General features: G+C 34.0%; 1 long non-coding RNA gene across 1 annotated transcript; it reads left to right on the forward strand.

Annotated features, from left to right (window-relative positions):
- The first annotated feature begins 651 nt into the window (after positions 1–651).
- On the forward strand, positions 652–12167 carry LOC139906630 (uncharacterized). Its single transcript, XR_011782270.1, has 3 exons — positions 652–1563; positions 1621–1814; positions 11941–12167. It is a non-coding gene; the product is annotated as an uncharacterized lncRNA (long non-coding RNA).
- The last annotated feature ends 11367 nt before the right edge of the window (positions 12168–23534 follow it).

Below are 23534 nucleotides of genomic sequence, written 5' to 3' on the forward strand. Positions count from 1 at the left end.
TGACACCATTTACATCATTAGTCATAACAGCTGTGCTGTTTGCCTTCCAAACATTCTTCAAATGGTCAAGGTTACCATGTTCATAAACAGCGTTTTTAAATTTTCTGAAGCTATTATCACACTTCTGTCAAATTTCTTGATCCCTTGTCACTCACCCTTTCACCTCTTACTGTAAACCACTATTTTCCTTAATATCAGGGAAAAAGGGTTGTTTATTGTTACACAGTCATAGCAAGAATCCATTTTCACTTCTAAATTCTTGAGTTCATAAGAACCAAGGTTAATAGAAAACAATGTTATACCATAACGCTTTTTCGGACAGATATTTGACTTCCACCACGCTTTTTAATAGTGAGGTTAAAGAGTAAATACTACTGTTTGAGTGCCACTGTTATAGTCTTTGACGTCATAAACTGTATGTCTTGTCTATCAGAGGGTACGGTACATCAAATTGAAAGTTCTGGCAAGCCCAATTACATGATAGTATATCATTTAATTTCTACTTGTCTTGATATGAACGAATTCCATAAAATTTATGTATTGTATACAGGGTGGTGTTCAACTCAGCACCTGCGTGGGCCGGCAATTTTGTTATGATGCATCTGTCTGATGGTGTTTCTTTATTTGTAACAACAAAATTTAGATTTGAAACTGGAATGCTCAAATGTGACTAGCTTCCCAATCCGTATGGCCACAATACTCAGCACCTGGTCATGTCTCAGACAGGCTGCTGAAGTGGCTGAGAGAACATTGCTATGACTTGATTGGGATGGAAATATGGCCCCCCGGCCGTCCGGATATTAATCCAATAGATTATTTTGACTAGGGCTACGTTGAATCTAAAACAAATTGAGGATCTCAAGTCATCAAAGAATCTCTGATTTCCTTCATCAAGGAGACAATGACCAAAATCCCAATGAACTATCTATCTCGTCAATCCCTACTCCTCCTTCCGGGCCTGATTCCAGGCTGTGATTGATAATGAAGGCTAATACTTCAAATGAGCTCTTTTCAACATTCATATATACAATTAAAACCAAATTTCAAGTAAATCCCCGAAAAATGTGGCATCCGTGACAGTAAAAAGATTTCTGACAAATGCCCCAATTTGATCTTAAAACCCTTTATATGCTATGAGTCGATTTATTTGTACTTTACTTATAAGATCATAATATACATTAGCCAAGCATTTTTTAAAGCTTCTAACACATCTTGATGTCAAGATGACGATGAAGATAAAAAAAAAATGTTATTAAATAACAGTCCTTCATCATAAAAAGCCATCACGGAAGTCAAAAGGATATCCGGGGTTATTTGATGGAGAATTTTATATTTAAAAAAAAAAAAAAATGATTGATAAATCAAATGATAAGCCCGTCTAAAAATATGAAGGGGATAAAAGGCCGTTTATTAAAGCCTTTCATCTTTATAATGTCCTCTTTATCATTAATAGTTCTTGGATCCTTCATAACAAAGAACATCACTGCATAAATTCATAGATTATAATTTATTATGGAAAATCACAGGAGTAATTAAAAATTAATTCTTTCTTTGTTCAAATAGGTAATTTTTTTTTGTTTATAAGATTTAAGATCATTAATATTTTATTTTATTAAATAGCTGTCAGACCATCTTGTATTCCTCAACACACAATCGTACATACATGAATATAGAGTTGTAAAAAAAGTGACTTCAAACGAGTGCGATATTTTTTGTGGTCGACAACGATAGAAAAATATAGTTTTACCAAGGACTTCTACTTGGCACCTTGTTTTAGTTAGGCATAATTTAGCAAAGTTTATCAATAAATTACGGTAAATATAAAACATCACCAATTACTTTAAATTATTCGTATAAAACTGTATTTTCTTTAGATACAAATTGCTGAATTTTATTATTTTGGATACTCCTTTTTAAAACCTTTTTTTTTCTTCCTTCATATCACCCAACCTAAACAGGGTTTTTAATTTTCCTAACCTATTATTTATCTTTTAATTCTTGAGAATAGAACATCTATGTACAGAGTGAGTTTGTTCATGAATGACTAGGAGTAAAATTGAGGATTCTATGCTACAATCTACAGTTTCTTCTTTACCTTCATAGCGTCCTCACAGAAGCTCCCCGTGAAATTTTCAACAAAACCCCGGACGTAGCTATTTAAAACCCAAGATTGAAAAAACTAACAAAAACCAATGGCCACAAGAATATTATATAAAGCTCATTTTCTTATCTGTATTCAATAAATATCTATTGATATTTGTAAATGGTCGGCTGCAGATAAACGGTAAAGCCTCTATTCATCAACGAGATAGTTTATTGGATATTTCTGATCAGGTAAAGGGAAATGGATAGCTAATGGAATACTAGATGGAGCTGAAATGTTTTGGAATATAGTATGTCCAAAAATTGATGGATGGTATTACAGTAATATCCGTTTTACAGTAAAAAAAATATTTTTGGTAGGAATAAAATGAAATTTGGCTGATAAAATCATTAGGCAATATTCCATTTTTCTGATGTAATAATTTTCCATGAGTGCATCATACATCAGTGTAAAATGGCTCAGAAAACACCACAGGATGTTAGTTGAAATTCAATATCCGAAATGGTGAGAGAGCACTCTTTGGAGACCAGGGCCAAGGCTGTTGTCATGATAGAGGGTGGATCAAGCCAGAGAGACGTTGCTCAAAGGTTACAGATTCCTCTCAGGACCATAGAGAATTGGTGTAAGAAAAGGACGGATGGAAAACCCCTTGCAAATCAGAAGGGTCGAGGAAGGAAGAAAAAAATTAGCAAAGTGCCCAAACTGGTGATTTCAAAATCTTTGACCAAAAAGAGGCAATACACAAGGAAACTTGCAACAAGATTGACTTCAAAGGGCTATCCAATATCCAAGTAATCTGTCCACAACTACCTGAGGCATTCTTTGAATGTTTTGCCATACAAACCTCGTCTGCACCCCAAACTTTCAGAAAACCAAAGGAAGGCCCGGCTTCAACTCTGTCGTGAGCGGAAACACTGGACTGCAGATGACTGAAAATGTATCCTATTCAGTGATGAAAGTCCATTTGCGCTAATTAATGACCCAAATCCTGAAACAGATCGGGTTTGGGCAAAAGATAAGAGAGATATGGAACTCACTCCAACTGTGAAATTTCCTCTGAAAATTCAGGTTTGAGCCGTTATCAGCCACAAGGCAATGTAAGATCTTCACCTGATTCCACGAAACCAACCTGTAACGGCCGAGTACTACGTAGCAGAGATCTTCAGCAGGCCTATGATGTCAGTTTTGTCTCGTACTGAAAAAACTGGACCTCCTTTGAAGAGGAAAATGTTGTCTGACACATCAAGAGCCATTTTCCAGCAGGATGGTGCCCTTGCTCACCACTCCAAAAAGGCACAAAAGTGGTGTTCAGACAAAAACCAATAGTCCTGATTTGTCTCCCATTAAGAATTCGTGGTCCTTGGTCCAAGGGGAACACAGTGAAAATGCGACAGCAACTTCAAAGGATGAATTAAGAAAGAAAAAACTGACAAAAGATTGGGAAAACATTTCTCCAGATACTTTGAATAATCTGTATAAAGGGATGCTAAAACGCATAAAAAAATTATTAAGCTTAAAGGTCGTCATACTGGGAAGTAAATAAAGTTTTTCGCCAAACAAAAATCACTTGTTTAGGTTACTTCATGATTTAAAAAAACAAAAACTACAATCAATTTTTGGAACAATTGTACTTTAGGATATATCGCATTTTTATCAAAATTAAATATCTTTATACACAGCTCTACTAGGAACTTAAAACAATCATGTTTATATTTTCCATCAGTAGTTTTATCAAACAGGGTATTCATCAAATGTAATAATAATCTTTCTTCCAAGATAAACTTCTTTAATATTTTTGTGGTTCCTTTGATTAATTATTCGGATCGATTTCTGACAATTCGGCTTGCTGGAGTATTTGATCATTAACAAAGAAACTCAACATTATTTTCTACTCAAATAATATCATCATATACAAAATATACAGCCTAAAATACTCTGATAGGAATTCAATATTAAACGTTTTTACTCTTTTCAACACATACTGTAGAAATTGTAAAAATAGGTTTAGTTCAATAATGGCTTAACGTTTTGAAAGTTCCGATGGATTTTTTGCATTTTTCTGATTCTTTTCGAATGAAAGGTTGCGATATACAATAAATGCGCAATATTATTATATAAAATAATTCAAATAATAACTAATAAGTATGATCTAATAGTAGGTTTGTCAGCGTTCCCGTATTTTGGTGTTCCGTTCTATTGTTTTTTTTTCATTCAGGGGTTAGCGATCATCTATTATTTCCGTTCTGTTCCGCGGCCCGTTCTACATTCCACTCATAAGGTAGTACCATATACATTTTATGATAGCAAATCGCAGCTTACATTTGATAGTGTCAGAGAGGCCTCATTTGAGAACTAAGTTTCAAGATTTTTAAAAGAATAATCCGGTAAATATTAGCGTTCAAATGAGGTACAACTGACTAGAACCGGTTCATTCATTGTTGAGATGGAGGCCACAAGGCAAAGTATAGTTGACTTTATTCGAGCACAGCACAGCAACCAGAAAAGAAAATATGGACTGTAGACTAAAGAAATTACAGGAACGACCGCTACCTCGTCTACACGGTCAATGAGGTTCTGCCAGTCAATTAGACCAAATTCCCAGCCTCTGCAATGATACTGGGAATAGTGGCATCCAACAGGCAGAGGATGCCCACATATTGGTTCCCGAAAGACCTGAAAATCGGAGCCAAGGAGTACCAGAACGTCCTGAAGACGGCGGTCTTTCCAGGGTGAAGTCAAACTACCTAAAAGGAAACTATATGTTCCATTAGGACTCTGCCTCGGGGAACAAGGCCCGGACCACTCAGCAATGGCTCGAAGGGAATTTTTGGATGTCTGGAAACATAATTTGTGGCCTTCCTTCCTGCCCAACATGAATCCTCTCGACTATAGCATCTATGGCTATGCTGAAAGTAGGGCATTTGCCATCCCTATCCTCAGCCTTCCTTTGATACTGCCATAAAATAGTTATTTCAATCTAATTTAAAATCCCATTTTTAGTGTTAAGTGTTCATCGATAAAATCTAAAATCTCATTTTTAGCGTTTAGTGTTCATCGTTAAAAAAAGAACGACCTTCGATTTTGCGTTCCATTCATTTAACGCACGTTGTATGGAACACCGTTCAACTCTGTGTTCCATTCACAAGCCCGTCTAATAGTAATAACATAATTATTCATGGTTTGAACATGAGTAATCAGTAAAAATGTAACTTAATCCGAATTCTGTTATATTAAGTTTTGGACTTGTGGGAAAATACTTCTAAACATCGAAATTAGTATTCCTCTAATTGTGGTTATGGATATGGATCTGAAAGTTTGGGAAACCGAAATTTACTCGAATATTTATGTTTATAGATCTGAACCGATCAGGATCCGGGAATATGCAGATCCCACCTATCTTTAGTTATCATAGAGGCTCACAGCTAATTTAATAAAACGTCATGACAGTTAAAAAAAACATTCTTCAAATGATTTCTTTGTTGATTTTCGGTTTGTATTTTTTTTCCATACTGAAATTGCTTGGGATTTACAACTCTATACATCCCCCTTCTAAAAAGGAATATCACTTTTTTATCATCAACTCTAAGCTATCATTAACTTTCCCTCTCTTTCCTTCTTGTCATTGAAAGTACCTTCAAAAATTATATATTTTTTTTACTCTCAAGAAAAAGAAACATATGTTTGTAATTATGAGGTGTCAAAGGTTAATGATATCCCTATTATTAAAATTTTTAGGGAATGACGTTTTTTATTTGAAGAAAAAAACAAAACATATTTTATGTAACTTTTAAATAACTTCTTTTTTTTTTTAGAAAATGACAATAACTTTTTTGGGCTTTTTATTAAATTGTGTGGTTAAAAATACGTTTAAAAAAAGCAAGTCCCATTCATATACCCCGTGGAACCACCCCTCCGTGGATTTTGTTATACAAAGTTAGTTCGTATTGTTCAAAATGTTCCTCCTAGTTTATTCCTGAGTTGATGCATTTCGGCAACGTCATTTAATTCGGGTTCTGTGTTTTTTTAAGGACTTGCCAGGGCTAAATATCTTATTTGTATATTTATAAATCTGTTAATATCGTTGAATGCAAAACATTAGAACTTATCAGACAGAAATTGAATAAGTAGATATATATAAAAAAACAAGTATGGTCCTATGAATATATGTTTGGGTCATAGAGGTCATTAAGAGCCTGTTTTTGACCACTAAAGATGGAAAAATAAACCTTTCCCTCCTCTGTTTCTACATCCCTCCCTACAGATGCCTATCCTTGGAATTTATCCCAATATCTTGGGATATTGACGCTACGTTACGCATGTTTTTTCAGGGGTGTCTGCAAGGAACTTATTTTGGTCAAAATAAAAAAAAATACGTGGAAAAGATCATTCGGGGAAATTATACAGCAGAGCAAACAATTTAATATTTAAATTGTTTGTAAATAGCTATGGATTTTTGAAATATTTTCTACCAAAAATTTAATATCTGAAATTTAATTTTCGAAATTTTTTTCCAAAAAAAATTAATTTTAGAATTTCTTATTTTTTTAATAGCTGTGGATTTTTAAATTTTTTTCCTAAAAATATAAATTTTTAGATATTTTGGAAAATAATTTACGAACTAAGCTCTCCCCCTCAAAAAAAAAAAAAAAAAAATATATATATATATGTTGAGATATTCGGACTTTATAAATTCAACAATAATAGATAACTTTGGTTTGATTGTATCAATTATATCTTCAAACTTTATTTTTTTACAACTCACTTATTTCCTTGTTAATTAATTTTTATCCATCCTGCCTTGTCACAGCTGATTGTACCGGATCTTCTCCGGAGCATTTTTGTATTTGTCAGGGTTACCATGTTGATTATTGGGTGTTTTTTTTAACATTCTCATTACTCAAACGATTCTCACTATTAATAATATATTTATGAGTAGGCCAAAAGCAAAAAAAAAATAAATCAAAAAGAATGACTCAACATAGAGTCTCCTCATAAATCAATAAAATAAAATAACGTACCCATGATCGTATATGGACTTAATGTATTCATAGCTTTAAAAAAAAAAACCAACGAAACAACCTCTAATTGCATTGCAAAAAAACTTATGTTAAACATAAATCACACATGGGCCAGTGGGTAATAATACATATGCAAATATTCACGATAACAGGGTGACCTTTTTTGCTATATCCTTCAGCTTACACACGTTATTACTTTTACTGTATCTCCCAACCTTTCCTTCAAATAAAAACAGAACAAAAAAGATTCCCAAATCCCTTTATAGATGTTTTCCAATCGTTCCTAAGAATGTAATTATTATTCAATAATATTGTTTGGGAATATTATACTCCAATTTGACAAGAGATTTAATCTATTAATAGAGTTGTTTAAAATATGAAAATTACTCAGTTGTCAATCTTCAATCATACTCGGAGTTCAACGCGTAGTTACACGTACAACTAAACCAAAAATAAACATGGTAGCATGGATACTCGATCGTTCCTCGAGAATGAAATATTCTTAATGTATTGGTAGTTCAAAGACAATTCCTAGATTACATGGAATAAAAAAGTGCAACAATGTTAAAGAATTCTTTAATTCTATCTGACCAACTAAAGGAACATTTAAAAAAACAAAACAAAAAAAAACTCGTCAAGTTAAAGGCTGCTTTAAAGGAGAGTATCTTAGATGTCATGACGTTTCATTAGATGAGCTGTTAGTAGCTATGAAATAAAGAAACACTCCGTATCAAGCAAGGACATAGGTAGGCACTACTCTGTTTTCTCACCTCAATTCCATTCAAGTCCAATACGTAAGTACTAGTGATGGGTTTTGGTGTCAGACCATTATATTTTTTGTTGGACCGAATTAGTTTGGCTCAACAAAAAAGCTCGGGTTGGACCGGTCTCATATACAAATTCGTTCTAGAACGGTCCAAAAGATATATTTACTCTAGTTCGGTCCCAAAAACAAGAAAAAAAAAATCGGTTTTGACGGATTTTAAAGATAAATTGTTTATAACCTTACATCAAATGTTTTTTAAGTACAATGACGTTATACGAAGTTTAAACAGAGATAGCTCCGGTTAATTTGCCGCCGTCTCTTATATCTATACAGTATTTTTTCTAGAAATTATCATGTACTTTAGTCATTTTTTTTGGAAAAAAATGAATGACTGTTGTTCTAGAAAAAAAAAAAAAAAGTCTCACAATATATGAGACCAAAAAAATCGGTCCATAAATTAAGACGAAAAGAAATCGGTCCATAAAGTGTAACAGAATCAAAATCAGTCTACAAAGTGTAACTGAAAAAAGTTGACCGACAGTCTGAGACCACGGTCTGGACGGAAAAATCCGTCCAAATCGGTCTAGAAAATATCCCTTATGATCGAAACAAAAAAACAAAAAAAAAAAACAATCGGTGCTGGACCGAGTCTCAACACTAGTAGATATACGTTAGTGCTGTGTTGGTCCTTGTTTATTTGGTCCAGTTTAGTCAAGTCTACGAAATGGTCTTATCGGTCTCTGGAACCGGTTATTAGGACTGTCAGTACTAGTACTGATAGTACAAAAAAAAGGTTAAAAGTTGAGGGACGTCGTTATGGATCGAACTGTATAAGTTTTAAGGACTGGTATGCAGGACTGAACTGGTCCAGACGGAGACTTTCACATGATGGGACTACAGTCTTCAGTCCTAAATAAGGAAAAATGCAGCACTAGTTAACAAGGGCGTGCCTTCATTGGTCTAGTGGTTCCGGTTCTTATTTTCGTTGGGTGCATTTTTTAATAACTTTATAACCTTTTAATATTCAATCTATATGGTTGTATTTAAATGAAATACGTCGTTACCTTATTGTATCACGCAACTTTTCCTAATAAGATAAACAAAACTAAAATAAGGCCCAAGATCATCTGGTAGTTTGCAAATAAGTCATCCATACCAACTGCTATTTTTCCTTAAAGTACTACAAGACTATTATTGCCTCATTCTTTAAAATGAATCAGTATTACACACATATATCTATATTTATAATATTAAAATCCCCCAAGCCTCCCTCACGTCACCCTCTTTGAAAACCATTATCTTAAGCAACCTTAGTTTTTAGGGGCCCTGCTGGAACTTGGATCACTACTTATAAGGTACCCGCAGCCCTGTTTCTATCTAATATTATTTCCTGGGTCCGAAGTTTCTGGCAATGTCCTTGTTTTAAGTGCCTGTTACCAAACTGAGCCTGTATAAAAACCAAAACTGGAATTGAGAACGATAAAGCAGAACCGAGCCTCAAACCGTTGAAATGAAAGAACTAAGACCGGGACCAATAGAACTGCTAAACCTGAACCAGGTAAAACATTGCTAGTTACACGTTTTGCTCAATCACAAATCCTCTGCGTTATGCTTCGCCATCTATGATTATACACACTCGTGATTACACAATTGAAGCCATAATGATAAAAGTCTTATAGAATACAAAAGAAACATTCTTTTGGTTGCCAACAATACAAAGCCTTCAAATGTACATCCTTATTTACAAGTGTAAATCCTTGTTGAAATCAAAATATAATTGAGAATCGACATCGTAGTAACTCTTGCCAATATCCTTGTTAGACACGGAGTTATATTTGCACTTAATTTCTTCCTCTCATATCTTCAAATTGAAGCACTACTTATAAAAGGTTATGGAGGATAAATTGTCTATCTTTCCAAACATTCTTCGAATTATCAAAGTTACCATTTTGATTTTCGGTTTCATTTTTACATATTGAAAATGCTTACAATTTACTATCTTTTTAAGATCATATTTTATACAGTTTTACCCATCAACGTTCACTACACTGATACAGGGAAAAGAGGAGGAAAATAACGACAGCTGACAACAAAATAAAGTGTACTTTTCTTTGATTGTTTGTTGGTAAAAATGGTCAGAATTTCCAAAAAGAAGTAACAATCGACTGGGAACAAGGCTGAATCAATTTAATAAAAGACTAAAAAAATCATATTACAATACATCCTTCTATGAGTGTTGGTATATTAAAAGTATTTTGCAATTTATACAATTTTTATCAAATGTAAGTGATGGTCAGAGACTCACATATACAAGTGTGCGACATTGTCCTCTAAAATAAATACATTTTGCAGCCTTGTCGATACAAGGGAAATTCTTTATCCATTGTCGAACAACGTCGTATAAGGTAGACGGTTTTATTTTTGCAAATTTGCAAAAATAAGTATATGTATGTATGTACATATATCCTGACGTATGCTGATTAAAATACTTGTAGAGTGATACACATCTGATTTTTTTTTCTTTTGCATGCTTATACATATCATACGAATCATGACGAAGACAGGCATTAAATTAATAATGATTATTTGTGACTCATTCGTAGAGTTACAACCATATATATTTGCAATGAGGCTCTTATGGGAGTCAATAATCAAATTGAACACGTTGTTACCTTTAATCTATCTTGCAACCTTTCCTCCAATAAGAAACAGTGGAGAAAAGACGACATTATTCAACATCTGTATAGCAAACAATCTAAGACAAAAATTACGAAAGCTCGACCCAGGGATAGTGTAGGTGAACTTTGGGGGTGTTAATATGTATAAATTGCACATCTACTGTTATTATTCATGAGAAGTATTGAGTCAGTAGCTACGTCTGAGTGTGCTAATAAAAAAAAAAAAAAGTAAAACAGAAAAGTAAATCGCGTGTATTTTTTGGGTGGCCTGTTTTTTTGGAATTTTTAATCTTAAGAATGATTTTTCTTTTATTAGATGTATAGATTATTATTTAACTCCAGAGTAGTGAACATCCTTTCCTACTACATTCAATTACATTCTAAACCTGATTAAAGATTGATGTATCCTCATAAAAGACGGAGAGCAACCTTGAGGATTCGTTGCAGGGGTATAATTTTAAATTGTTTTGGACTCCGAGTAGAATTGAGGATGGACATTGGAGTAATTCTTGCCAATGCTTTGTTAATTTCATCTTCCCCCTCATCACTCGTCACAGCTGATTGTAGCTGATATAATGAAATGTCATTATCCTTTCTCTCCTCCAAAACATTTTTCAAATTGTCAGGGTTACCATGTTGATTTTCAGTTTCTTTTTTAGGATGCCCAAATACACACGATTTTCATCACAAACGTTGAAGATTTAACGTACATTTGAATCTTATTACATCTCGTTTTTCCGGTTGAATGAAGGTTTGCAACCCAGGAGTTATAATTGTTCTCATAAGTCCTTGTTGTACTCGGAGTAGAATTGAGGATCGATATCGTAGTACTTTTTGTTTATTTCCTTCTCTCCCTCCTCTCTTGTCCAGGGTTACCATAATGATTTTCCGTTTCTTTTTGTTAACATCCTCAAAATATACACGATTTTCAACTCTTCTTGTCTTCTATAATATTATAAATAAATTTGTGTCTTCGTAAACGCCTAATAACTCCCATCAATTCCGGATACCATCGCTAGTAATATATATAAGTTTGTACATACATAGTAGGTATTCGTAGTATAAGGCGTTCCTGTGCAAAAAATCATTCCTTTGTGTGCCTATGATTAAAAATATTAGGCATTGTTATTATTTGTACATCTATTGAGTATGTAACTATTTATGTGAGTACGTTTATTCCCAAATTAATTCACGTTTTTTATTATTAAATATGTATTTTAAAACATCACCTTGGATTATCCCGAGTCGTGATTTTATTTTTCACATTCAAATCTTTATTTTATTATTATTATTTTTTTATTTTTTTGTGCAAAAATTATAGCTAATATTATACATATTATAATATGAATAAATTTAGTTCCTATTTGAAGATAGCTCATCTTATAACTGATGAAGCAAAAAACCGTCAAATTCCATGGTGTTACTTTCAAATTGGTCATTGTAATTTGGAAATCCGGTTACAATCATCTGATTTTGAGAAATTGCACCAAATCAATATTTCTTGCATCACACCAAATCTGATACCATCCATTTCAGATATCTATTATGGAAATGAATTGAAAAAATAGTTCTTGTATATTAAAAATTGAAGTAATTAACGGATTTTCATAAATCATACCAATAAAAACTCCAGAATGAAATTTCCGGAGCTCATGGACAACGAACTCGAGAGATTTATTTTTTTTTGAGCTCGATGATCGTAGGTTCGTACCCCGGTCATTCCTAGAGAAAGAAATATACTTTATATAAGTGGATTTTACAAAAAGATTCCTAGGTTAGATGGAGTAAATCTAATACTATAATGTTTACTTATACTTAATCAGTGGAACTCCGTCTAACCAATTAAATGAACATAAAAAACAACAAAAAACACAAGAGCTAAATTGTAAATAGTTTAAATTTATAAATTATTCTGTCAAACCATTTTTTTAGCAACATATATTTTCGACGGCAAACGTACGTTCTTCACTACTCCAACGCATAATAGAAAAGGACTGTAATTCTAAGAAAACTTTAGCATGTTATCTTTAGGATGAAGCCAGGCCCACCATGCTTTTACATCCACAGCGTTATGTTTCTTTGACAGCCAAAGACCGTGTACAAAAGTGGATTTTAATAGTAAAAAAACCACATAATATTGTACTCAAGTTCTGTTTTTTCTATGTTGTAGAAAATATCCGAGGTTCACACGACTTTTTGACAAGGCCCGGCATGTTCTGAAACTCTGCTCTGACTCAATCAGAGTTGTAATAAAGCTCACTTTTTATTAATCCAATTCAAGTCATAGTCCTCCTTGCCTTAGTCCAAGTCATAGTCATCATGACTCAGAGTCCTCATCAAGTCAGAGAGAAATATGGAGAAATAATCAAATCCCTACTTAAGTATTACAGCTCTCCATAATGAACTTTGTGCACCGTGAACAAACTTCTATTATTATCTCAATAGGGAATGGACAAACTAAAAAATATATTTATTATCCGCTAGGTGGTGTGACAGTATGTAGCTTTTTGTTTCAGAAATGGCACATGCTCAGAAGAATTTTGACAGCGCCTTTTATTCATAGGGGTAAATACATACGGGGTGGTCCATTAAATCTAAATACTTTGAATTTTAAACTTCAACAAGAAATAATCTATTAATTAGCATTATAATTTCTACAAAAGGAATACTATAAACAGATTTGTGCCTCAGCTCTCTTAATCATTAATGTTGTCCCCTTATTGGCAATGATGGCTTCCAGGTTGCGGCCGAAGGCATGACACCCACTGCAGATGTAGTACTCTGTCATGGTGTCCCAGTGCTAGCTGAAAGTTGCTTTGAGGACCTCGGTGTTTAGATGACGGACACTACAGGCCTTCCCCTTGACATGCACCCAAAAAAGTGTAGTCGAGGGTTTTGTCATCAGGACTGTAGAGGGATCAAAAGTGTCAAAAAATATTTCAAAAGAACTCAAAAACTCATGCAAAAGAGTTTTTTAAAAAGGAAATAGGTTTTTTACATAACTGGTGTCAAAAGTGGCCTCTCCATCTTCACAAGAGACGATGGTCCAGGAGACACCCAACTGCTTGGAGTGCACAAATGGAAATTCGTCGATCACGTTTAAGTGCCATTTTCTCGACTTGTACGTAAGCTAGATATCTCAGGTTTGTTTTGTTTTGTAACTAATTGTTTATGCTTTAATGTAACGAAATATGAATTAATTTCAATCACTTAACCTTCATTAATAATTGAATAAGTAAGAGTTCCAATTTCAATGCAGTTGAAGTAATTATGGAAAGAAGAAATTGACGCAGTCAAAAAAATAGTTGATCATACATTAGAATTATAATGTTAATTATAATTTTAAAACATAGAGGGTGCCTCAAGTATTTTTACTTTTTTAAATGTTTATGATAATATTAATATGTTATTTATTACCAAAACTAAAGTTATTTAGAGATGTCATAGTTTAATTTAGAATTATTGAGCAGATCATTTTATGAAGTATAATAATATTTCATTTAGTTTTTGAAAACATTCATAATGGATTTGGGAGATTATTCCGACTATAATTCAATTTAAAAATCGGAAATGATTAATTCTTAAATTGAATAAGATGCTCCGAACTTTGGTTCATTAAATGCTCTAACTTTCAGGTGTTCCCAAATGATATACTTTTATACGTGCATAATATTTTGAAATAGATTTAATGACTGCGAATACCGGTAGTTGCATAAATACGCGGACTAATTTTTAAACGCTTATATCTCAAGGTTCCGTGACCAGAAATAAAAAATTCCAGCACAAGTAACTCGGTAAATCTTTTGGCTTTGTTTTTGTTTTTCTTACTCGCATCAAACAAAATCGTTTACGATGAATGACGAGGCCAAACGTCATATGGTTGCCACTCTCCCCGCGCCGGTAGGTCTGTCAAGGAGATAATCAAGGACACTGGACTATCCAAGACTACTGTGTTCAAGGTCCAGAAGCTTGTCAAGGAGGGAAAAGATCTGAAAGACCTGCCCATACCTCTGGAATGACTCAGGATTGGCTCGCTGCCAAGATGCCATTTTGGAACAAAAAAATTTGCCACCTCAATCACCTGATTTGAATCCCCTTGACTACAGTGTGTGGTGGCAAATTGAGAAGAAGGCCTGTGCTACCCACCACCCGAATTTGGACTCATTGAAGGCCAGCGTCAATGATCAATGGGCAGCCATGGAAGACCATTACATCATCAATGTGTGCAAGGCCTTCCGCGGGCGCTTGGAGGGTGTCATAGGAGCTGATGGGGGTTATATTCAGTAATTATATTAAATTTTATACCAGAATAAATTCTCTATTATTTAATTCTCAAAAGAAATATGCATACGAATTTTATTACACATTTAATTATTTGCCACAAATAGTCCGCGTATTTATGGAACTACCGGTATATGGTTTGATTCAGGAGATGCATCAAATACATAATCATTAATAAATTGAAAGACCGTATTATTTTTCTTACAATAGATATTTTTAGAATAATAAAACAATAAGATTGTTGGAGCTTATAGCAGGAAATACTATGTATTTGGTCAACTGTCTTTTTTTTTCTCGTCTGGTGTCGCAATGTGAATGAATTTCCCTTGCTATTGCATAGTATCATCACTCTATATATTTTATCTCTATGCTTTTATTTGAAAAACAAACGTTTGTTATTTTTATTAAATGAAATTATCATTCAAGGACTTGGATTATTTTGCCACAATTCATTTCCATGATTTGAGATTTGCAAAATTTTTTGAACGCAAATAACTTCACAAATAATAACGCTAGAGATTTGAAATTGATGTCATCAGAGCTGATGTTATGCAAGGATTATAAATCGGTGCAATTTCTCAAAATCAAATCATTGTAATTGGATTTTCCGTGGAAAAATATGGATTTGTAAGACTTTTGCACAATGGGTAATTACTAATTACACAACCATGTAATCATCCTCAACTATTAAATAAGATAAGCTGCTAAATAAATTTTACATTTTTTTTTGTATAGAATAATTATTCATCTAAAACCTTAATATAAAAAATAATTGAGAGTGAAAATCATTGGATTAAAAAAAATCATTTTTTTAAGATTTATAAATCTGAGAAGAAAAAGTTTTTACAATATGAATTTGACCTTTTCCATCTGCATAAATTTCAATTATATTCAATAACAAACATGTCAGAAACTTGGCTCATTTTTGCTCCTTATTAACATATTTACATTATTATCTTTTTTGGCAAAATAATTTTTGTAAATGGACAATGGTTATATGTGCTAGAAGAATGCGTCATGATTTGCTTGTAAGTTATTTTTTATTAAATCATATTGTGGAATGTTAATAAATACCTGGTTCATGAATTGGTATATGAGAGTACATGATAGCATCAAATAATTATATGAAAAAAATTATAGAAAGGCCTTGATTGAGCATCCTCAAAACAGATCTTGTTAGAGGACTCTTATGTCAAATAAACGACTAGAGGCGTTGTGATAGCAATCAGAGTCAGGCTTTTCAGAGAATGTTTTTCTCTCGGAGTTTTTCACATTACCTATATACTATACCTATTAAGTAGTGATGTTGCAGTCCAAGATCGAATCCCCCCCTTGTTCGGTAATTAATGGTTTTTTCTAAAGAGGCTTGGACAGATATTTCAGTTCAGACCGGGATCTCCACCACCTGAACAAAAAAATATCCTGTGTATTTTGTTGTCAACTGTCGATGGTTCTCCTTCTTTCCCTTTTATCAGTGTTCTGAACGTTGATTGGGCGAATTAGAATGAGCTCTTATTAAGCTGTGATCAATTCACTCAAAAATTATTGAATATATTTATTCCAAAGTTAGGAAAAGTTGTCTTTTTCTTTTTCGTAGGAAAGATTGCGTGATATATTAAGAGTAACGATGTTCCTAATCAGTGTCTAAAGGTTTATTATTGGTTAAATTTGAATTTGCCATTTGTTAAGCTGTGAACAATAACCAACAATTATTGAATATTAATCTCATAGTTTGGAAGAAGTGTGTAATTGCAAACTTGTTTTCGGCCTTTTTTACTGTTTCTTTATTAAAGAAAAGGTGAGGGTAATATAATAAAGATAACGACAGCTGACCATAAACGGGAATTTAAACGTTTTCTAATCGTTGATGGATTTTTTTAATCTCAATATAATTATAGACCAATTTAAATTTTCACAATCTATGGACCATTTTATTAGTTCTCAATCTATGGACCAATTCTCTCTCTTATCCTGACTTGTAAGTTATGCAATACATTTGCCCAGAGTTTCAGTTCCAGAATGTATTTGGGGGTGTAGGTGCAAATTATACAGTGTTGACGTCATCAAGGGAGCTAGATTTATTTGGGGGGGGGGGAGAGGGCTGTTGGACTTTTCTGACAATTTTGTCAGGATGTCTATTTATCTCTATTCATATCACACATGCAGATATATACAAAAAATAAAATAATATAATATATGAATTAGAAGGAGGAATTGCGTTATACTAGCATGAATAAGCATCTTAGCTTAAAATTAGAGCTCCTAGCCAAGACCAATCTAAAAAAAAACAAAGCATTACAACGATCAAATAAAACAATGAAACGCTAAAATGCCACCACCCATCCTTAGTATTTTCAAATAAAAAGCACCAAATCTGGACACTCGACAAAAGAATGCAGAATATTGTTAAAAACATTCACAATCGTTACAAAGATCATAGAAAAAAAAAAAAAACAGTGGGGCGAAATCTGGAATTGAGAAGTAAATTTTATTTGATCAGACAACTCATACAAATAATTCCCTATCGGGTTAGTCCTAGACTCCAGCAGTTTCAATCTTCTTACAAACTTTTGACATATTTTGTTCGATATATTAGTAGATGAAGGCGAAATCCTCATCTTTAATTTGAATGGAATAATCATTTTAGGGAAATTGAGCTTTTTCTTTTCAAAAACTGTTATATTTTTTTATATAAGTGCAAAGGTTTTTTGCCGATAGCTCTTTCCCCTAATGGTTCCGGCAACATTGGGGCAAAGATAAAGTGATAGTACTCATATTGAGCGTTATTGTACCGATGTTCACAATTTTGAAACACACATGATATTATCAAAAATTTATCTATAGAATCCGTCTACACCAAATTATAGAAAATAAAAACGATCCGAACCAAACCGAATTTGTCTTTGGGACGTATCTAGACCGAATTGTTCATCGAGATCGGCCCAGAGCAAATTTCTTTTAAGTACCAAATTAATTCGTTCCATAAAAATCATAACGTGTCACAAACCGGTCTCGGGATTTCAAACCGAAGCCCAACACTAGTATACATAAAGGTCATAACAAGGATGCAAAATAAGAGATCATCTAACCAGATAAGGTGGAAAAACAATACAAGTTCATAATTATAAGTTACAAAATCAGACAAATACTTTTGTGATACATGGCCCAGTATTCTGATGGATAAGGTTATGATCATAATAGATACCTGCATATCTTCCCTGCCGAAAAATAAGGCCTTTCCTAATTTATTTAAATATATACTTTGAACCCTTGGTTTTTGTCGTGTATCACCGTTTTTCAGTTTGTGATTAATTCACTTTGTACTTATCTTGAACAAATATGTAGTCTATTGTTTTTGTAATACAACTCAAAAAAACTTGATATTTGGGTAGGGGAAATGGTTAAAGTTGCAAAAGGTTTCTTTGTTCACTTTTTGAAAATTACACAAATGATTATATTTCAATAAATATAATCAAATTTGGAAAATTCAATGCATAAATATAATCAAGGGAATTCACATTCTCAATTAATATAGACCCCTTTTAACTTAATGACCAGTTCCAGTCTGGTACGTAACTTTGCAAAGCAATTCCTTACAAAACTTAGCTCAAGCAGTAACAATGGCGGCCATGAGAATTGTTATGTATCAGACTCCCGGAAACTTCCCCCTCAGGTGCCTTAAAAATACCAAAAGTCCAGAGTGGAACAGTCGGTGCTATGCGGAGGCCAAGAGTCTGCTTGTCAAGTTTATTAAGGAGGACGATGCAACGGATCTAAAGGCTTCAAACCCCCTAACGAGGAGTTATCTTGTATGCATTCAGGCTTATATTTGCACCCAGAGGTGCATGGTGGTCTGGCTGCTATCAAATTCACGAGCAAGGCCATTGACGGTTGCCTTGGCTCTTCTGTTGTATTCAATAAGTGCCTTTAACTACCTCAACCAATTCTTTTGAGGAATGTAGCTTTGATCTACATAGGCCATGTGGAAGATTTTCACGTGACGATCACGGTTATTTGATACACAGTAGAATGGTTACAGCCCAGCACCTTATCTCTGATAAAAATTTTCCTCGCGTTCCAGAGTTGCAACCCTGCGGGGCTCCATGTTTTTGGTGGTAACGCTTTTATTTCTTGGTTGACTTTGCTTATTTTTTGCTCATAGTTTCTTTTGGGAATTGTATACAATAAATTATAGGGTTAACCATCGAAGTATAACAAATATGACAAAGGCGCGCCATTAAAAACAGTGGTGTATTTTAGAGGAAGGAGCCTGTATCACAATGATTAGATTGATTCAACGAAAAAGTGCCAAATTCCCTTCTTTACCTTTGAGAATTGTCAACCGATCTGTAACTTGTATACATGTCCATAGAAGGCCATTAACATAAATCACCCAGCCTCTGCACACCCCCTTCTCACGTTACGTTTTTATTATTATATTTTTATTTTTGCAAGGTTTTTTATTTTTATAAAAACCAAAAAATCATAAATTTTTTGCTAATAGTTTATTATGATGAGTTTTTGGCATGCTTTTTTTTTGTATACGCATCATAAACCTCAAACAAAACGATGATAAACAAACCTCCCCTCTCTTATTAGGTTCGTGACCAAAAGCAACGTTTTCAGGTAGGTACGACAAGGTATTTTGCATGAGGTAAAATACATACTTATCTATAGGTTGTATGATGCATAAGTTTTTCTCGTCAGAATTTATATCAATAGAAAAAAATCGGTTTTTTTTTTTCAATGAACAAAACAAGTCAACTTGGACTTGCAACTACTCATGGAACTGATTGGATAATTGAAATATGGGGTTTATTAGTCCTCAAACTCGGTCCAAAGCCTTCTTCTAGACCGATATTACAAACAAACTGAAGCAATAACATAACTTTGTTTACAGACATAATTAAAGTGTTTGGCCATTAGAGGCTGAATTATGCTTGCAACTGTTTCCTTATCTTTGTTGAGTGATTAAATGTTCTTTTTGTAAGAAAGATCAGGTCTATATCCAAAGAGAGACCTTCAAAATCCCAGGAGGTCTACATTTGTGACTAGTACTTTTCTTTGAGTGTTTAACAAGCTTAAAATGACATTTATAGTTCAGGTAAATACGGACCAACTTTTTACTGCATCCTGATCAATAAGGGAAGCCATTAGAGGTTTGAAGTTTTATTTACAAGTTTGATTTTTTCACTAAAAAATAGTACAAATAAAAAAATCATGGAAAGTGTTTTTCTATTTTCGCAAATCATTCGCTCGATACGAGGCCTAAAGGATGTGAAGGCCTTGACCCCATTGTCCCAGTACTTGATGATGGAGGCTTTAAAGGAGTTGATGCTGTTGTCTGAATTGTCGGTAAATATCCTTTCTATCTCACCCTAAAAATATAATCCATGTGATTCTTATGGGGGGAGTTAGAGGGCTAGTTCTTGGGGGTCCAAAAATAGTGCATTCTCTTCTTTAAACAAGTTTTGGGTCTTGCACGCCTTGTGAGAGGGGCTGAGTCGTGTTGAAACAGGAACTTGACACTATTAGCTCAAGCTTCCTTCCTTCCTTCCGTTGCTCCTGATGACCCAAAGGTTTGTGCTACTGGGCAGAAACTTGGTCTTAAAGACTTGGGGGCATTATCCCTCTCCATAGCCAGCTGTCTGTCCTTCTGGATGTTATGGGATCTATCGAAATTTAATTGCTTCTCTTCCGAATAAAAGATGATTCGGTTACCATGGGAATTCAAATCCTTCGGCAATTTTCTTCTTTGAGTAGCCCGGCTGGCCTTCATTTTGTCTATAAGGATATGTGTTTTGTAAAGGTGGTATGACTTTATTTCCAGATCATTGTTTATGTCCCTGGATATTCTTGTCAGGCTAACTTGGTGCTTTTTGGTAAGAACGTTAATCAGCGTCCCTGGAGATACCTCCACGGATCGTTAGTGGGCTACAAGGAATATAGGAGTGCGTTTTTTATCACTCTGGGACTCGTGAGTTTTTCTCTTACATGCCCCATCCTCCTTTCAGTGGTTGTAGACGTAGTAGACTGTGCTCTTGGGATACCCGAGCATCTTATCGATGTACGCTCAGCTATGTTCCGCACAAGCCAATTCGATGATGGTATTCATCAGGGTCTCCTCCATAGCAAATGCTAGTTTTGAATTAATAGATGCGCAACCAACTTAAAGTTCACGCTCAACCTCTCACTTTAAAATTGAGATACCCGAGTTAAATACTTTCCTTATTGAGTACGATGTATTTAAAGGTGTTCCAGATTTGCCTGAACGCCCTGTATATATTTAATCTTGTGATTCTTTTGATAACTTATTGTTTTTATACAAAATCAAAATTTGAAATTACTATTCTTTATAGTTTTATGTTATCATTAAAAATTGTAGGATGGTTTAGCATAAAAAGTTAAAATGCGGTCAGAGTTCTGCAGTTTTAGTAGAGTTTAGAAAATAATTTGTTTATATTTCAGTGGGGAGGTACGACCTCTAATGTTCAATTTCGTAATTACAGCACCTGGCCTGACTAATGTAAGACATAAATTACTCAAGACATATTTACCATCTAAAACAAACCTAGCTGCTTTTATTCCACGTGAACTAAAAAAGTGTCTCAAAATCCCAGGTATGAATGTAACTACATACTGAATGGGGCCTCAAAACTTGTGGTAGCATGACAAAATTATGTAAAACTTCATTTTTATGGACTCAAGAACCGACAACTTAAAACAAATTAATGATATGTTCCAAAACTATATTCAATACGATGAAGGCCGTTCCTACGGCGTACCACGCTGTCATGATTGCAGCACAGAGCAAATGCAAATTTGGATTAAAAGTGCGATATATATGTTTCTTCTTTAATACGACCTAAATTGTTAAGTACAGGGGATGGAGGTTAGGGCAGGAGGAGTGTCACAGCGGGGTAGGCCAAAAGTTACCCATATTTTTGCTGCATAATTTACAGTTCCTTTTTGCTGTATGGGGATGTAATGTACTTTTTGATAATGAAGCATCTCTGGATGGAGATGCCAGAGGTCTTTGCAGAATTTCCGGCACTGATAATGGCGCATAGGAAATCGCACAAGACTGGTCTTTTTTGTTGTTTCTCCGACATTTTAAAATTAGAGACATGGGATGAAAACCATTTATTATGTTGTTTCAGCTGTCGTTTGGTTGAAAAATGAAACCTCGTAGATAAAACGTAATTTAATGTTCCCCACACTATATGTTCAAAAGAGTAGTTGCAAACTTTTCAAGTTTTGTAGACAATGTACATTTGGTATGTTCGATTTTTTTATTTTTGTATGTTAGTAAACTTACAACGAACATATATATAGTGTTTCAGCCATATAATGTGTTTAGTTTTTTTGTGAGAGGCATAACGGTTAGAAGTTTTTTTTGCGTTTTCGGTGATTTTTTTGCTTTTGAAAAACAAGGATGAAAGAATTTGCATCAAATTTGTAGAAAAAATGAAATTAAGGGCTCCAAAACATTTGAAATGTTGACGGTGGCATACAGTGAAACTGTTAGTAGAAAAAAAAAACAATTGGTGCAAACTTTGCCAAGATGGCCAGGAAGATACCAATCAGTAGCCTCGCTCTGGAAGTCCAAGCTCGTCAACAACAGATGAAAACGTTGAAATAGTGAAGAAAACTCTTTTTGAAAACTGTCAAACCACTTTCAGAAAAGTTGCTACAGATATTTACATATCAGTTGACTCGTCACATAATTTTTTATCGAGTGAGTGTCAGCGAAGCTTGTTCCGAAACTGCTTCATTTTGACCAAAAGAATCGTCAAATGAGCATCACTTATGAGCTGTTGACAGACGTCAATGATGATCCAGATGTGCAGTTAGGGTCCTAACTAGTGACGAATTATGTGTATATAGTGATGATACCAAAACCAAGGCTCAATCTCCCCACAGGAAGAGTCAGGTGAGACAAGACCAAAACAATGCACAGCAAGTTCGATCCAATGCCAAAGTTTTGAGTACTGTCTTTTTCGACTTACATGGCGGCGCAGATCATCTGGAGTTCTTACCATATGGTCATACTGTCAAATAATAGTGTTATCTTGAAGTTATTTACCGCTGGCGAGAAACAATACGGATAAAACCTCCGGAATTACGGTAACAATTAATGGCTTTGAAGAATGTGACCATGTGACTTTTTTTTTTGTTCCCAAAAATGAAGGTACCTATGAAAGTACGAAGATTTTCAATGATTGAGGAGATAAAGACTGCATCACTGGTAGAGCTCAAGGCAATACCGAAAAGTGCTTCGAGGATTGGAAAAAGCGTTGATAAAAGTGTATTGGATCTGAAGGAAATTATTTTGACGGGTACAGCATCAATATTGATGAATAAATTTTGTATTTTTTTCCTAAAATACAAATTTACCATACTTTTTGAACAACCCTCTTACACACATATATTACTATGGCCTTTTGAAGATAACATTGCCCTTCTGAAGTGTAGGTATAATTGGCCCCGAATAAGAAGGGTCAAGCCTATGTTTATCATCTCAACTGGGGTGTTTACGTAAATCCCCTATACATAGTTTTACGTATATTGTAGATAAACTACATATATTTAAACAATTAAGACCTTTTCAAGAAGGTTGAAGGTCACTCTTGCTCGTATTTTTATTATTATTTTAGCTGCTTAACGATAATGATGTTTGTATATAT

Source organism: Lepeophtheirus salmonis, chromosome 11 (genome assembly GCF_016086655.4).
Source record: "Lepeophtheirus salmonis chromosome 11, UVic_Lsal_1.4, whole genome shotgun sequence".
Lineage (NCBI taxonomy): Eukaryota > Metazoa > Arthropoda > Copepoda > Siphonostomatoida > Caligidae > Lepeophtheirus > Lepeophtheirus salmonis.